This window comes from Rhinatrema bivittatum, chromosome 1 (assembly GCF_901001135.1).
Source record: "Rhinatrema bivittatum chromosome 1, aRhiBiv1.1, whole genome shotgun sequence".
Classification (NCBI taxonomy): Eukaryota; Metazoa; Chordata; class Amphibia; order Gymnophiona; family Rhinatrematidae; genus Rhinatrema; species Rhinatrema bivittatum.
In genome coordinates this window covers 448893067-448910484 of record NC_042615.1, presented here as the reverse complement: position 1 = coordinate 448910484, position 17418 = coordinate 448893067, and the positions used below count along the sequence as shown (strand labels likewise).

The window sequence follows — 17418 nt, the reverse complement described above, 5'->3', positions numbered from 1 at the left end:
TCTCAATCTCAGGACTATTCAATTCGGCTCCACCTGCCAATGGAGGTTTGCTCTCAACTACAGTAGTGGTTACAAGCGAATCATCTAAGAAAGGGGGTTTCTCTAAAATCTCCGGACTTGCTAGTACTCAAGACAGATGTGAACCTCCAGGTTTGGGGATCTCATTATCAGGAACTGATAGCGCAGGATCGCTAGAGTGCAGAAGAGTCTCTCTGGAACATCAATGGACTGGAAGTCCAGGTGGTCTGGTTGGCATGCTTGCAGTTCGGCGACAGGTTGCAGGGTCAAGCGATCCGGATAATGTCAATGCAATGACAGTGCCCTTCATCAGTTGGCCGGGAGGAACAAAGAGCCAGCAAGTGTCACAGGAAGTAGACCAACTTATGGAATAGGTGGAAGTGCATCTTCAGGAGATCTCAGCCTCACACACTGCAGTAAAAGACAATGTAAGAGCAGACTTTTTCAGCAGGCAGAATCTGTACCCAGGAGAATGGGTATTGTCAGATGAAGTATTTCAGCTGATAGATCACAAGGACCTTCCATTTCTAAATGTGCTGGCACTTCTCTCAATGCAAAGGTTCCTTGATTCTTCAGTGGCAGGAGAGATCTAAAGCCATTGGGTTTTGATGCTCATGTGCAGGAATGGCCAGAGGACAAGCATACCTTTCCCCCTTGGCCCCTGTTGGGCAGCATGGTTCAGAGAGTTGAGAGTCACAGAGGGATGCTGCTTCTGGTGGCACCAAATTGGCCCAGGAGACCATGGTTTGTGGCTCTGTGAAGGTAGGCACCCCCCTCCGGTTGCCAGCATACAGGGATATGTTGAAGCAGGGGCCTGTTCTTCATGAAGATCCAACTGAATTTTGTCTTACAGTATAGGCCTTGAAAGGGCTCGCTTGCTGAAGCATGGATATTCTACTGCAGTGATTGCCACCTTGCTACAAGCAATAAAGTTCTCTACTTCCTTAGCCTATGTGCGGGTTTGGCGAGTGTTTGAGGCTTGGTGTGACGATTGAGGGGTTCTTCCTCATTCAGTTAAGATCCCGCTCATTTTGGAATTTTTTCAGGATGGATTGAATAAAGGGTTGGCCCTTAATTCCTTAAAGTAACAGCTCTTGCCTTTTTCAGGGGTCAGGTGAATGATGGATCCTTATCGGCTCATCCAGATGTGGCCCGGTTTTAGAAAGGATTGAAACATCTTCATCCTCCCTTGCGGTTACTGGTACCCTTGTGAAGTCTTAATCTGGTTTTGGATTTCTTAGTGGGCTCTATGTTTTGGCTGATGCATAACTTCTCCTTGTGGTTAATGACCTTGAAAACAGTATTTCTTGTGGTGATTTGTTCTGCTCGTAGAATTTCTGAGCTGCAGGCCTTGTCTTGCAGGGAGTCACTCCTCCAAATGACTCCAGGGTTGATTCAGCTGCATACGGTTCCTTCCTTTTTGCCAAAAATGGTCTCAGATTTTCACTTGAATTAGTCCATTTCCCTGACTTCTGGATAGGGAAAGAAATGCACAGAAATATTGCCTCTTGTGGCCTTTGGATGTTAAGAGACATATCTTGAGGTATCTGCAGGTTTCTAAATCTCTCAGGAAGACGGATCGCCTGTTTGTCCTTTATGGTGGAAGTAAACAGGGCGAACCGGCTTCGCAGGCTACAACAGCCCACTGGATTAAGGAGGTAGTCATGGCCACATATGTGGATGCTGAACAGCAAAGGCCTAGTCAGGTTAGGGCTCATTTCACTAGGGCTCAGGCAGTGTCATGGGCAGAAGTTAGACTGTGTTCTGTTGGGCAAAAGTTAATGGATCTTCCCCTGACAGTATCATATAGACTAAAATTTAAAATTAACATTTCTTTTTCACTGGTAGTTCCTAAATTGTGGAACTCATTGCCCGAGGAAGTATGCCCAGAATCAGATTATTAAAAATTCTGAAAACAAGTGAAGACTTTTTTTTTAAGCAAGTATATGAGGAGCAGATGATAGTCTAATGAGAATTTTAAAGTGCAGAGTTCTTAAGTCTGTTTATTTTTGTTCTTTGTTTTAATTTTATAATGGTTTTAATGTTATTTTTATGTATTGTGTGATGAATTTATGAATCTAAAGGCTGTAATCCGCCTTGGATTTGGAATTGGAATATAAAATGGAATAAGTACATAAATAAAATGTTGTCTCCCGTCGACATTTGCCGAGCTGCTATGTGGTCCTCTTTACATACCTTTTCCAGATATTATTTTTTGGATAAGCAGGCCCTCGAGGACGTAGCCTTTGCACATGCGGTTTTGACTGGACCACGGGCAGCCTCCTGTTCATCTGACTGGATGCTAAGAAATGAGAAATTACTACTTACCTGATAATTTCCTTTTCTTTAGACCAGACAGATGAATCCAGCTTCCTGCCCTTGCCTGCTGAATGATTGTGCTATTGTCTTCCTGCATAGCTATGTGTTCCAAGGATTACTGGTAAGTGTTACTCCAGTCCCTAGACTAATGTTAATACATTCTATATCTGACCTCAGTGTGTTCCTGTTGATTGCGTACTGGAATGGCTGACTTTTATTAATCAAGTTTTGGTTAGTCAGCTCACAGTTGGCTTTTGTAGACAATACTGGCAGGCTGATTTCACTGTAGGGGTATATATATATACTGTGATGTCTTCTTTGCTCAGTCTTCATCTACTGGTAGAGGTGCATAACCCACTGGTTCTGGATTCATCTATGTGGACTAAAGAAAAGGTAATTATCAGATAAGTAGTAATTTCTCAATAGGTGCATGTCTACTTAAAATTGTATGCACATGTGCAGGTAGTCAGCCTATTTTATAACATGCATGTACATTTATTTAGATTTTATAACATGCATGTACATTTATTTAGATTTATTTAGATTTATTCTGCTTTTCAGCACTTCAAAGTGTACATCAAAGCAGATTTCATTCAGCTACTATACATATTTTCCTATCCCCACTGGGTTTATAATCTTATTTTGCATCTGAAGCAACAGAGAGTAAAGTGACTTGCCTAAGGTAACAATTGGTAACAGTGGGTTTTCAACCTCAGTTTCCCTGGGTCATAGCCCGCTGCTATAAGCGCTAGGCAACTCCTCCACTCCATGCATCTATATTATAAAATGGCCACATCCCTGGGTGCAGGCTGATGAATGTGCAGACACGTGTGCCTGTTCGCCTGTTTAAAGGTTACCACCATGATGGACTAAGCCTTATGTAGTTTTGCTGGTGCAAAGACGATGAAGTCCTGGAGATAGTTGATGGTGCAAGGTAATATATGGACTTTGGGGTAGATTTATAAATTTGCGCACATGCGTACTTTTGTTTGGGCACCAGGTGCGAACAAGAGTACGCGGGATTTCAATAGATATGCGCGTAGCCGCGCATATCCATTAAAATCTGGGATCGGCGCGCGCAAGGCTGCCCATGCCAAGCCACGCAGCCTGCCTCTGTTCTCTCCGAGGCCACTCCGAAATTGGAACGGCCTCGGAGGGAGCTTTCCTTCCACCCCCCCGCACCTTCCTCTCCCTTCCCCTACCTAACCCACCCCCCCAGCCCTATCTAACCCCCCCTACCTTTGTTGAACAAGTCTTTGTGCTCACCGGGCCGGCTACTGCAAGCCATGTTCCGGTCCAGGGGCTGGTCTGGAGGCCAAGTCCACGCCCCCGGAACGCCCTCGGATGACGCGCCAGCCACGTCACGCCCCCGACACGCCCCTCGATGATGCAGCAGTCATGATACGCCCCCCAACATGCCCCCCCAGGAAATCCCCGGCACTTACGAGCGTCCCAGGGCTTTGCGCTCGCCGGAAGCCTATGCAAGATAGGCTCGGCGCACAGGGGGGGGTTTGGTTGGGGTAGGTTTTCAGGGGTTACGCGCGTAAGCCTCTGAAAATCTACCCCTTTATGTTCAATTTTTGGCAGTTCCCAGGGTTGGATTTCTCTGTGAGTATACTGGTATTAGGGATAATATACTGGTATTAGGGATAATTTTCTAACCATGTATAAAGTATACCAATTTTCAAAGCAGATATATGCATGTATTTGATTTGAAAATGATCCCAACAAATCTACCCACACAAGTTAAACTTGCTAAATCATGCACACACATTTTCCATGAAAATGTACATGAATAATTTTTAAAATGCAAAATTATGTGTGTAAGTACAAATCTCTCCCCAGCCCTGCCCCTCGGGAATGCCTTCATTCAGTCTAGGTAAACTTACACACCAACATGACATTCATGTGTAAGTTTACCTGCATATCAGGGAGACAATTTTTTAAAAGGATAATTTTGCGCATGAAACAAAAATGCACTCGCACCCTCCCTTCTTGGCTTGCAAATCTCAAACATAATCACACAACAGTTAACTAGTGGGAAAATAGGGCCTCAGCTTTATTGACATATCATACTCTATTATAAATCAAAAGTTAGTGCAAACTCCATAAAGTGAACATCAGTCAGCTCAAAGTCATTCCTTTTGAAATCCCCAGATCAGAATTACTCTTAGAATCTTACTATTTTATTGTTGACTTCCAGCTGAACTATGCCAACTTAGGAAAACTAACCCAAAATTATGGTCTGCTCTCAAACTTAGCTACCTTCCCAATTGGTGATGATTTGGTCATAATGAGGTAACTCTACCCTGTAGATCATCTTTAGCTGTACCAACAACCCTTGGTAACGCTAAGTTGTAAGGAACCCACCCAAGACTCTGCTGAGCAGTTCTAAGCTCCAGAAAGGTCCAACACTACACAGAGGTATCACTAGAGCCTTATATCCCTGGAGCCAGCTCTGGAATAATATGGGGCTTGCCTTTAGATGTTAGCTGGGAGGCTGTGATGCCATGAATCCCACCAAACCCTAAGGAGTGACAAGAAAAACAACCTAACCCCTCTCTCACTTAATGACCCCCCCCCCCCTCTTTTGATTTCACTCCTAGTTCTCATAAACAGAGTAGGAGGGTGAGAAATTCCAGATGCCGAGCAGCTCCAATAGGTGACTAAAATCCTTGGAGCCTGGCAATGTCAGGACAGCCTCAAGGAGAGCAGTGAATAGCCAGATAACTCATCCAACCCCAATGGATGCCATCCTGCTGGAACACACCTCACTCTCCTGGTAGGCAGAGAAAATCTGAGACCAGATGAGGAGGTAGGGAGGAAATTGGCCATCTTCGGGTTTCCTTTCTTTCAAAATTATTGAATTTTCACTTCAAAAGGGTTTCTCTCACTGAAGGCCTTGAAAGCAGAACCTCATGACTTTATTTGGATTTTTTTTGACATTCCCAAACTTAGCATGCTATGCCAATAACATGTAGCCAATATTTCAAAATAGCCCCTAGATTCATCAAAATGCTATAATGCCTGCGGTAAGAAAAAGGGGGATGTTTATGGTAATTTTATAATTACCGCACCTTAGGTAGTATTGCAGGGTGCAGAAAGGTTTTTGCACTCCAAATGCTTCTGTTTCACAACTGGTGAAGTGCACAGACAGGTAGCTGTGTGAGAAAGAGAGAGTGAGAGAGAGAGAGAAACTATTTATAAGGCCTTCATAGTAGTCAACTATTTATATCTCTATAGAAGGGTCAGCTAATAGCTCGAGGTGAGGTGTTGGGGTGGTTTAGGGTTTAAGTGCCAGTTTTACATGCAGAGTGAGACATACGAACAGGACAGTACACCTCAGTGAAGATTTGATATCATTTGGAGTGAGGAAAGTCTCACAAAGATGAAATTTCTACTATGTTCTCTTGCCCTAGCTTGATGGTATTTCATCCTGTCAGTCAAGGTGAAACTTTATTGTGCATTCAAGACATTGGTTTTTTTTTAATAATATAACATATTAGATGGCACTAATAGTCTGGGCAAAATTTCCCAAAGAATGCAGTGAAATTAGATTCCTAAATTTTGTATACAGATGGCAACTGGCATTACTTAGATCAGTGTTTCTCAACCAGTGTGTCACGACTCACCAGTTCATCACCAAGAATAGGCAAGTGTGTCACCATCTTCCACTGGCAGGATACTGTGTTTCTGGTTTCCTGCTGGCCCAACTGCTCGCCCCTGTCCCTCCTCCATCCCAGCCAAATGCAAAGAACTCCTTCTTCCACCCAAGCTTGAAAATGTTGACACCCTGGGCGGAACATGGCAGCAGATGTTAGTGGAAGCACTTGGGGGCAGTGGCACTAGCAGCAGGGCCATTCCTTCTTCCCACCCCCATGAAGATGACATGTGGGAAGATGAAGAGGCCATGAGAACAGCATCAGCCTCAAGCCTGATTAGTCAACATGAAAAGCAGTGCAGGCTCAGAGCAAGAAACAGATAGTGTCGGTCCCCATGGAGATAGACTCTTCCTCTTTCTTGGTGCTGTAGAGGAGGCAGCGGCAGTTGCTGCTGCCACTTGTGCTTCTGGGGGGGGGGCGAGAGAGAGAGAGGGAGTGAGTAAGAGAGCTGTCTGTGTGTAAGTCAGAGAGAAAATATGCAAGTGATTGAGATTGTTTATGAGAGAACATGCATGAGTGATTGAGAGGATGTCATGAGTGAGAGAGAGCATTTGTGTGTGATTGAGAGCATGTGTGTAAGTGAGAGGAGAAAGTCTGCAAACAAAAAACCCTTCCTCTCTTCCTATTAATTCATGACCATCTCAGGGCACTTGGAAATCAAGAATTCCCAGGTATAGAGAGCAGAGGATTTATTTTTATCCTTCTCAGCTTTTATTATTGGGTCTTTCTATCTGCTGTTTTGAAATATAGTAACATACTAAATGTCAGCAGAAAAAGACACAAGTGGTCCATCACGTGTGCTCAGCCACTTTTATTTTTATTATTTTTTATTTTATCCTTAGGGTAATTGTTGGTCTGTGCAAGTTACCCCAGTCAACATGGGCTTTCCTTTTCTTCATCTGCACCATTTAGCCACTAGGAATCCAATGTGTTTAACCCATGCTCTTTTGAATTCCATTATTGTCTTTGTCGTCACCACCTCCTCTGGGAGGGTATTCCATGCATCCACCACCTTTTCCGTAAAGAAAACCTTCCTGGTGTTAGTCCTGACTCAAACCTTTTGGAACTTCATATTATGACCCCTTGTTCTCCAGTTTTCTTTCCATTGAAAAATCTTTGATTACTGTTCATTACTTATAACTTTCAGGTATTTAAAAGTTTGTATCATATTGCCACTGTCTCTCCTCTTCTGTGGTGTATACAGCACCCTGCCGCAATCCTGCACGCAATCCTGCACGCAATCCTCCGGCACAGCGGCAAATGGCCACTGTGCTGGGGTCCTCGAGCCCTGCCCTTCCCCCTGGACTGCCCCGCTCCACCCCTTTTCTTCGGCCTCGGGACTTACACATGTCCTGGGGCTTTACCGCTTGGCCGGGCCTTTTTAAAATAGGCCCGGCACGCGTAGGGCTTTTAAAATCCGGGCCTTATTGAGTATCGTTAAATGCCATTTTAAATCAATGGGTTTTCAGCGTCTTCTTAAATAGGGTTGGATTATTCAGATTCCTTACATGCATGAGGAGAGAGTTCCACAGGGTTGGTCTGGCAGTGGAAAAGGTTCATTCATGGGTTTCGTCAAGGTGGGCCAGCTTAAAGAAGATTATATCAAGAAGATCTTGGCTCAAGGATCTCAGTGGTCGAGATGGCAAATATATTTTAAAGTTGAAGCAATCCAGGATGAAATAATGTTGTTTAAGAGATTTTGAATTGTCACTACAAGCTTGAATTAAATCTGGAATGAGATTGGAAGCCAATGTAATGATTTGAGGACTGGGGTAATAATATGTTCTTTGATGGATGTTCTAGTAAGTAAACGGGCAGCAGCATTTTGAAACATTTAAAGGGGATGAGTAGCGTGAACAGGGAGACCAATGAGGAGAGAATTACAGTAGTAGAGGCTAGAACAAAGAAAAGCTTTCAGTACAGTATGAAAATCATCTGGTTCTAACAGATAGTTAATGTGGCGAAGAAGACAGAGCTTAAAGAACAAAGACTGACAGACTGTACTTATGTGAACGTGCATGGAGAGAGAAGAGTCGATCATAATACTAAGATTACGTATGGTCTCAGAAATAGGAATCTGGTGATTCTTGAAATGACGTGCAATGGGAGTAGTATTAGCTGGGTACTGAGTTATTTCAGATTTTTTAACAGTAAATATTAATTTAGTTTGTTACAATCAGCTTTGTATCGCCGATAGATAGAAAGCCACAAATAAATAGAAAGCCACAAATTGTTCAGTTAGTGCCCAGGAAGATTTGAGAGGAAAAAAGAGCTGAATGTCATCAGCCTAAAGTTTATAGTATACCCCAAGGCTAGTAAGAAGATAACAAAGGTGTTAAATAGATGTTAAATAAAGCAGCTGATAAAGTTGATCCTTGGAGTATACTAGAGAGAGAAGACCAAGTGGACAAGTCAGAAGTTCCTAGCGTGTAGCAGATGGACTCAGGACCAATGGGTATAGTGTACTCCTGATAGCAGTTGGAGACGGATCAGATTTCAATCTGACTCAGCCCTAGTACACATATCCCTACAGGAAGTGCAGGTCTTCAGTATTTTCTGTCTCCATAGCAGTTAGGGACTCTATGCACGCTAGCACAGCGTTAGAGTAATTTTACCAAAGAAAACCAAATTAAGAAGAAAATCTTACCTCTACACACGAGCCCCGTTCTCCTGCAGTGACACCCGTTGGGTCCCTCCCCAGTTGAGATTTCCCGAGGTGATTTCCTTGATCCCTCGGAGGTAAGCCTCGGACCGGCGGCTGACCCTCAGCGGCGACCTAGCCCCCGACATTGGGTGAGGCTGAGAGGCAGCGGGTGTAACCTAGAGCGTGGTGGTGAAGGTATTTCCCTCTCCACCCGCAGCCAGAGACCGCCCGGAATGAAACCGGGAAGCGCCGAGACAAAGTAAGGTAGAAATCTATTTAAAAGGTCTCCGAATTTGAGGAGATGCACAGGTCGCCAGCCGGGACCAGTGCCACCGGGTTGATCGGCCCTAGCAGGGCTAGACCCCGGTCACATCCGAGGGCCCTCCCACATGGAGACCCTGCAAGGTGGTCGCCATATTTTCCGCGGGGTCGCCATCACCATTTTGGCTCGGTTCACCGCCCTGTTCGCCATTTCGATCCATGCGCACAGAGGCGAGCCGCGCGCACAAATACCTTGTGCGCACAACGTCGCACACATAAGTACCGGGCGCACAAGCGACGCACTTAGCCATGCGCTTACTGTGCCGGGCGCATAATTTCGACCTGTGCGCACAACAGTGCGCACATCTCCCTGCACGCGCGCACCAAACCTACGCGCGCAACTTCGCATGCCGGAGCGCACAACTCAGGGCACAGCTCAGGGCCTTTGCCCAGCATGCCACATTAGAGCTGCACAGCATGAGGAGGCACTGCCCTATGTATACAGTGCGAAGAGGCCCTAGGGGACCCATCTCATGGCCTTCCCCAGCTGGTACTGGATCCCAGCCTCTCGAGCAGTATGCCGGACCTAGCATTACACAGAAGGACCCCCCCTCAAACGGGGCTCCCCAGGGACACAGCACCCCCTAGTCTAGACCCAGCATCTATCTCCTGGGTGGAATTCTTCAAAGATCTGCATACCTTCGCCCACATGCAACCGGGGCCTCCTATAATGCGGCCTCAGGCTCCACCAGAGGACCTCAACATGCCGGGACCCTCTATGCCCAGGGAAGTGATCCCACCGCCCAGAAGCCCCACCTTTGGGGACACAGACATCTCAGATGAGGAGTCAGAACCCCTGAAGGAAGGGGAACTCCCTCTGGGGACAGAACCCCATAGAACCATGAGACGCTTCTTCACCAAGGACGAGCTTCCAAACCTGGTCACACAAAAGAGCTTGCCATCCCGGGCACAAGTGCCTTGGGGGAACCTAACATGAACCCACTTTTGGAGGGACTTCGACAGACCTCCCGCCATTTCCCACTATTACAAGCTGTCCAGCAACTAATTGACCTGGAATGGGATGCCCCAGAAACCACATTCAAAGGGGGCCGGGCTCTGGCAGCCATGTGCCCTCTGGACCCAGCCGCCAAAGATCTCCTGGCATGTCCGAAAGTGGATGCCATGGTCTGCGCAGTCTCGAAGTGCACTATTATCCCGGTGGAAGGAGGAGCAGCACTCAAGGATGCTCAAGACAGACGATCAGTGAATACCAGGAGTTCTTTATTCAGCACATAACATCAGACTCAGGCCGAGTTGCTTCAGGGGCTATTAAAACTAATGCTGATGGTATGTCTCCATATATGTCTCCATTTCCGGCTAATATTTGGATTGCACTAACCCACTGAGGGTTGTTTGTTACTGAGGAGCACGACTAAACGTGGTGACTGATTCATGGTCGGCTGACACGGAGTTGTCAGCCGATGACAAGCGAATGTGTTGACATTCAGTTTTCAGCATACAATCAGAGAGGCTGAACTACTATATGGAGACATACCATTGGCATTAGATTTAATAGCACCTGAAGCAGCTCAATGAGCGAAACTCGGCCTGAGTCTGATGTTATGTGCTGAATAAAGAACTCCTGGTGTTCACTGATCCTCTTTCTTCTTTGTTCGCTACTGCAATATTGGATCAGTTTCCAGTTTGTTTTCTTGCTCAAGACAGACATCTGGAATCTATACTCAAACAGTCCTTGTTGTCTCTGCTATGTCTTTACAGATCGTGGCCTGCTGTGCTGTGGTGACACGCACCTGCTTAGCACAGACCAGGAACAACACTCCTGGGGAAGCCCTGGAACCAGTTGTATCGTTCCTCGTGGATGCCACTTCAGATCTGGTACACACAGCAGCTAGAGGAGTCTCATCCGCCGTGGCAGCCAGAAGACAAATCTGGCTCCGAAACTGGTCAGCTGACGCATCCTCCAAAACGAGACTCACAAGGATGCCTTTCAAGGGAACACTTCTGTTCGGAAGTGAACTAAAGAAACTAGCCAACAAATGGGGCGAGTCCCCACTCCCGCAGCTACCGGAGGACATGAATAAAAGAAACCAACAATCCTTCCCCCGGACCTCCAGGGGCAGAGGATCAAGGTGCTTCAACCCATATAGAAGCTCATATCAAGTGGCCCGCCCCGCAGACCAGAGCCAGTCCTTTCGGAACAAGCACAATAAAAGGGGAGCCAGCTCGGGCCCAGGCCCCAGCCGCAAACCACAATGAAAATCAGCTGACCCATCCAAAGGAAGAAGCCATAGGGGGCAGACTGGCCCTATTCTACCAAAGATGGGTCGAGATAATTTCGGACAAGTGGGTCCTATCCATCATTCGAGAGGGATATTACCTGGATTTCCACCACCTCCCTCCTGACAAGTTTGTGGAATCTCGCTGCCATGACCCAAGAGAATGGCAGTGGAAGCTACACTGACCAGATTACTAGCCCTGGAGGCTATAACACTGGTGCCTCCACAACAAATAAATACTGGCCATTATTCCATCTATTTTATCGTTCCCAAGAAGGAAGGAACGTTCAGACCTATCCTGGACCTCAAGGCAGTCAACCGTCACCTGAAGATTCCTTGCTTCCACATGGAAACCCTACGCTCGGTAATAAGAGCGATACAACTGGGAGAGTTTCTTACCTCCCTGGATCTGTCGGAAGCCTACCTACACATTCTGATCCATCAAGAGCATCAGCGTTTTCTACGCTTCTCGATCCTGGACTGTCATTACCAGTTCCGGGCACTACCTTTCGGGTCAGCCACTGCACCCCGGACATTCACCAAGATCATAGTGATGGTGGCAGCAACACTGAGGAAGGAAGGAATCCGAGTGCAACCTTATCTAGACGATTGGCTGATCAGAGTGAAATCCCCAGAGGAAAGCCACCAGGCAACCAACAGAGTCAAAACTCTACTGGAGATCCTCGGTTGGGTGGTCAACACAAACAAGAGCTGCCTGCAGCCTTCCCAATCTCTAGAATACTTGGGAGTCCGGTTCAACACCAAACAAGACAAGGTTATCCTCACACCGACAAGGAGATCAAAACTGATGACCCAGTTACGAACCCTGTTGAGCGAACTTCACCCCACAGCATGGGATTACCTACAAGTTCTCGGCCTCATGGCATCCACACTGGAAGTAGTCCCATGGGCACAAGCTCACATGAGACCCTACAACGCTCACTACTATCACAATGGAATCCACTGACCCAGAACTACACCGTACGGCTTCAGCTCACGGACAGAGTTCAGGCCCAACTACGATGGTGGCTACAAGAAGCCCATCTGAGCCAGGGAACAAGACTATCCTCCCCAATCTGGATCCTACTTACCATGGATGCCAGCCTACAAGGATGGGGGAGCACACTGCCAGGAGCTAACCGCCCAAGGGCAATGGAACGAAGAAGAGTTGGGATGGAACATCAATCGCCTAGAAGCCCGGGCAGTCAGACCAGCCTGCCTAAGGTTCAGTCACAGACTCCGAGGCAAAGCGGTCAGAGTAATGTTAGACAACGCCACATCAGTAGCCTACATCAACTGTCAGGGAGGAACCAGAAGCCAACAGGTGTCTCTGGAAATAGACCTCCTAATGTCATGGGCGGAAGTGAATCTTCAAGAGATCTTGGCCGTCCACATTGCCGGGAAAGACAATATCACGGCGGACTACCTCAGCAGAGAAAGTCTAGATCCAGGATAATGAAAACTGTTGACCACAGCATTCCAATTGATAATAAACCATTGGGGAACACCAATCATGGACCTCCTGGCAAACCAGTCCAACACCCAAGTACCCAGTTTCTTTAGCCACAGGCGGGAACCCCAGTCCCAGGGAATCGATACAGGAGACTCTGTTATACGCCTTCCCGCCATGGCCCCTATTGGGCGCAATCATCCACAAGATAGAACACCACAGGGGACCAGTCCTTCTAGTGGCCCCCAGACTGGCCAAGAAGACCGTGGTACGCAGACATGAGAAGACTGCTGGCAGGGAACCCCCTGCCGCTACCTCCACAAAGAGACCTGCTCCAACAGGGACCGATCCTCCATGAGGATCCAGCTCGATTCTTACGGTCTGGCCATTGAGAGGACTCGCCTAAGGAGGAGAGGATACTCGGGGGCAGTATTCGAAGCCTGGTGCGAGGACCATGACATCATACCATGCTCAGTCAAAATTCCTGCGATTTTGGAATTCCTACAGAATGGCCTACAGAAGGGTTTGTCCCTCAACTCCATCAAGGTACAGGTGGCTGCATTGTCATGCTACGGAACCAAGAGCGAGTGCGGCAACATAGCCTCTCACCCGGATGTCTCCCGCTTCCTGAAAGGAGTCAAGCACATCCGGCCACCCCTAAAGTGGCTGGTGCCTCTTTGGAACCTCAACCTGGTCCTAGATTTCCAAGCAGGAACCTCCTTCAGACCTCTTTGTGGCCTGTCTCTCCGACTATTAACATTGAAGACAGCCTTCCTGCTGGCAGTCTGTTCAGCTCGTCGTATATCCGAGCTACAAGCACTGTCCTGCCGGGATCCATTCCTCAGACTCACCCCGGGAACGATCCAGTTACGCACAGTTCCGTCATTCCTCCCCAAAGTGGTGTCTCTTATGTTCTTATGTTCTCACTTCCATCTCAACCAAACCATCTCGCTACCATCGCCAGATGAGCATAAGAATTTGGAAGAGGCTCGAAGTCTACGTCATCTCAACGTCGGCAGGCTCCTAGTCCGATACCTGGAAAGGTCGGAATCCGTACGAAAGACGGACCATCTATTCGTCCTTCACAGTGGGAAGAAGCAAGGGGAAGCAGCCTCATGAGCAACCATATCCCGCTGGATCAAAGAAGTCATCAAGGCAGCCTATGTAGAAGCAGGCAAACCACCGCCTTTACAGTTCAAGGTCCATTCTACTAGAGCCCAGGCAGTGTCCTGGGCGGAAACCAAGAGCTGTCACCCACCGAGATCTGCAGGGCGGTGACTTGGTCCTCCATCCACACCTTCTCCAGGTTTTACCGTCTGTATGTTCAGGCTCGGGAGGACACAGCATTTGCAAGTGCAGTACTAAGTGGGTCACGGGCAGCCTCCCACCTGGTTCGGGAGTAGCTTTTATACATCCCATTGGTCCTGAGTCCATCTGCTACACGCTAGGAAATGGAGAAATTACTTAACCTGATAATTTTGTTTTCCTTAATGTAGACAGATGGACTCAGCATCCCACCCACGGCTGCCGGTACTCATGGAATTCTCAGGGGAACATCCCTGGGAGCGAGTGATTCACGGGTAAGTCATGCTTTCCTTCATCTAGGACACCCATCCTACCGGGTGTTGACATTTCTTAATTAATTCAAATTAATTAAGTTAACCAAGTTATAAAGTTAATGAAGTTATCCAAGTTATAAAGCTAATCAAGTTATTCAAATTATTCAGTCATACATATATCCACAATGCTTTTCGAGGAGAATACTGAAGAGCTGCACTTCCTGCAGGGGTATATGTACTAGGGCTGACGTCAGATTGAAATCTGATCCATCTCCAACTGCTATCAGGAGTACATTATACCCACTGGTCCTGAGTGCATCTGTCTACACTAAGGAAAAGGAAATTATCATGTAAGTAATTTCTCCATTAAAAATAACCTGTTGAGTGCGATGAGATAAGTACGATTTGAACCATAGAATTATAGACCCAGAAAACCCAGGAAAATACTGGTGATGTTTCTGTTTTTCCATTGTTGCAATGCATACAGACAGCTCGATACAGTAAGGCCGCAGTAAAAACAGTGCGGCAGTCCTCCCCGCACGCACAGTTCTCTTCACTAACTCCCCGATACTCTCCTCTAATCGCATGCAAATGCATGCCGCGGCTGTGAAGCATTAGGGAAGGGTTATGCCCGCGCAACCCATTTTACTGTATAGGCGCTGTAACAGCGCCTATACAGTAACCTGGGTGCGCTGGTACCTGTCATTTCAAATGACATTTGAAATGACAGGCACCAGGAAGTGTAAAAAAGTGTAAAAAGTGTAAAAAACAAAAAACCTGTGTGCTATATAAAAAAATAAAACAATTTTAAATACCTGTCGGAGGGCCGTGGGTCCAGGCGGCCGGTGGGCGGCGGGCAGCCATCAGCGGCATCCGGTAGTCCCTTCTCCCTTCCTCCCTCCCTCCCCTGCCTGGATGAGCGCCAAAATCGCACGGGCGGGTCGGCAGCGGGGGGGGGGGGGGGCGGCGGCAGCGGGGGGGCGGCAGCAGGATCCGGGAGCGGCGGGTAGGCAGCAGCAGGGTCCGGGGGGGCAGCGGCAGCGGGGTCCGGGGGGGGCAGCGGCAGCAGGATCCAGGGGCGGCAGCGAGATCCGGGGAGCGAGTAGCGGCAGCGTGTTCGATCGGGCAGGCAGGTAGGTGGCAAAATAAAGATGGCCGCCTGCACGGGAAAATCGTGCAATTGGCCGCTGAAGATGTGACGTCACGATGTTTGGCGTCACGGGGTGTGACGTCACGTCTTCAGCGGCCAATTGCACAATTTTCCCGTGCAGGCGGCCATCTTTATTTTGCCACCTACCTGCTTGCCCGATCGAACACACTGCCGCTACTCGCTCCCCGGATCTCGCTGCCACCCCTGGATCCTGCTGCCGCTGCCCCCCCGGACCCCGCTGCTGCCTACCCGCCGCTCCCGGATCCTGCTGCCGCCCCCCCGCTGCCGCCTCCCCCCCCCCCCCCCCCCGCTGCCGACCCGCCCGTGCGATTTTGGCGCTCATCCAGGCAGGGGAGGGAGGGAGGAAGGGAGAAGGGACTACCGGATGCCGCTGATGGCTGCCCGCCGCCCACCGGCCGCCTGGACCCACGGCCCTCCGACAGGTATTTAAAATTGTTTTATTTTTTTATATAACACACAGGTTTTTTGTTTTTAACACTTTTTACACTTTTTACACTTACCATAGCAGGCCCGAGCCTTGCTACTTTTTCGTTTGTTTTTTTTTTGCTTCGGGAGGAGGGGACCGGACGGGGCTGCAGGGGACCAGGGCGGGTAAGCAATGTTTTTACACTACACTGCACTACACTAACTCCTACTAGGGGGAGGCGGTAAACTAGCAGGTTAAGGCCGCGGCAGAACAGCGGGTTACGGAGGAGATAATATCAGCGCCCGTTACAGTATCGCAGGGGAATAGCTAATTCCTTCATTATACAGCTTTTTCGTTCATTTACATGCTGGGTGCGGAAAGGGTTTAGGAAGCGCTAAGGACGCGTGAAACTGGAGACTGTATCGCTGGATGGCCTTACTCGTCTGTATTGTGCGCTCCCAGCACGTTACAGACCGGAATCTTTAACTGAACGTTACTGTATCGACCTGAGAATTTGGCTTCTTGCAGTTTCCATTTCAGTTTTTATATGAACATTTCTATTTATACTTTTTGTTCTCTTTATTCGTGTTAGGTGAGGCTCTGTCTGTGTTCTGTATGTGTGTCCGAGGTGAATTATGCTTCTAGCTTATAGGTTGTGTATAGAAATCCTTAGCAGCCTGGCTTGTTCTGTTTCCTAATAGGAGATATATTGGTGTTTTAGTGACTGATGTATTATTTCCTGTAGCTTTTTCATTGGTAAGGTTGTTACAGTTTGAGTGCTGACATTTAAGGTTGTTCTGGTATGGGAGGATTATTGCATTGCAGTTGTATTTTGTTTATTCATGGCTTTTTGAGAGACAATCCCACATGCACTGCATGTTACATATACCATATGGGGCGGATTTTCAGAGCCCTGCTCGCCTAAATCCGCCCAAAACCAGGCGGATTTAGGCGAGCAGGGCCCTGCGTGCCGGTGAGCCTATTTTACATAGGCTCACCGGCGCGCGCAGAGCCCCGGGATTCGCGTAAGTCCCGGGGTTCTCCGAGGGGGGCGTGTCGGGGGCGGACCCGAACCGCGCGGCGTTTAGGGGGCGTGCCGGGAGCGTTTCGGGGGCGGACCCGGAGGCGTGGTTACGGCCCGGGGCGGCCCGGGGGCGTGGCCGCGCCCTCCGGACCCGCCCCCAGGACGCATCCCGGCGCGCAGGAGGCCCGCTGACGCGCGGGGATTTACGCCTCCCTCCGGGAGGCGTAAATCCCCCGACAAAGGTAAGGGGGGGGCTTAGACAGGGCCGGGTGGGTGGGTTAGGGAGGGGAAGGTGAGGGGAGGGCAAAAGGAAGTTCCCTCCGAGGCCGCTCCGATTTCGGAGCGGCCTTGGAGGGAACGGGGGTAGGCTGCGCGGCTCGGCGCGCGCCGGCTATACAAAATCGATAGCCTTGCGCGCGCCGATCCAGGTTTTTAGCAGATACGCGCGGCTCCGCGCGTATCTACTAAAATCCAGCGTACTTTTGTTTGCGCCTGGAGCGCAAACAAATGTAGGCCTATTCGCGGAGTCTGAAAATCCGCCCCTATGAGTTTTAAAAACTTTTTTGCAGGGTTTGCTGTATAACCTCACCTCACTGTGAGTGGGAAT

General features: G+C 48.4%; 1 protein-coding gene across 10 annotated transcripts in view; it reads left to right on the top strand.

Moving 5' to 3' along the window:
• PTPRD (protein tyrosine phosphatase receptor type D) overlaps positions 1 to 17418 on the top strand; it is a 1482181-nt gene that overhangs the window by 1054533 nt on the left and 410230 nt on the right. The window lies entirely within an intron of this gene.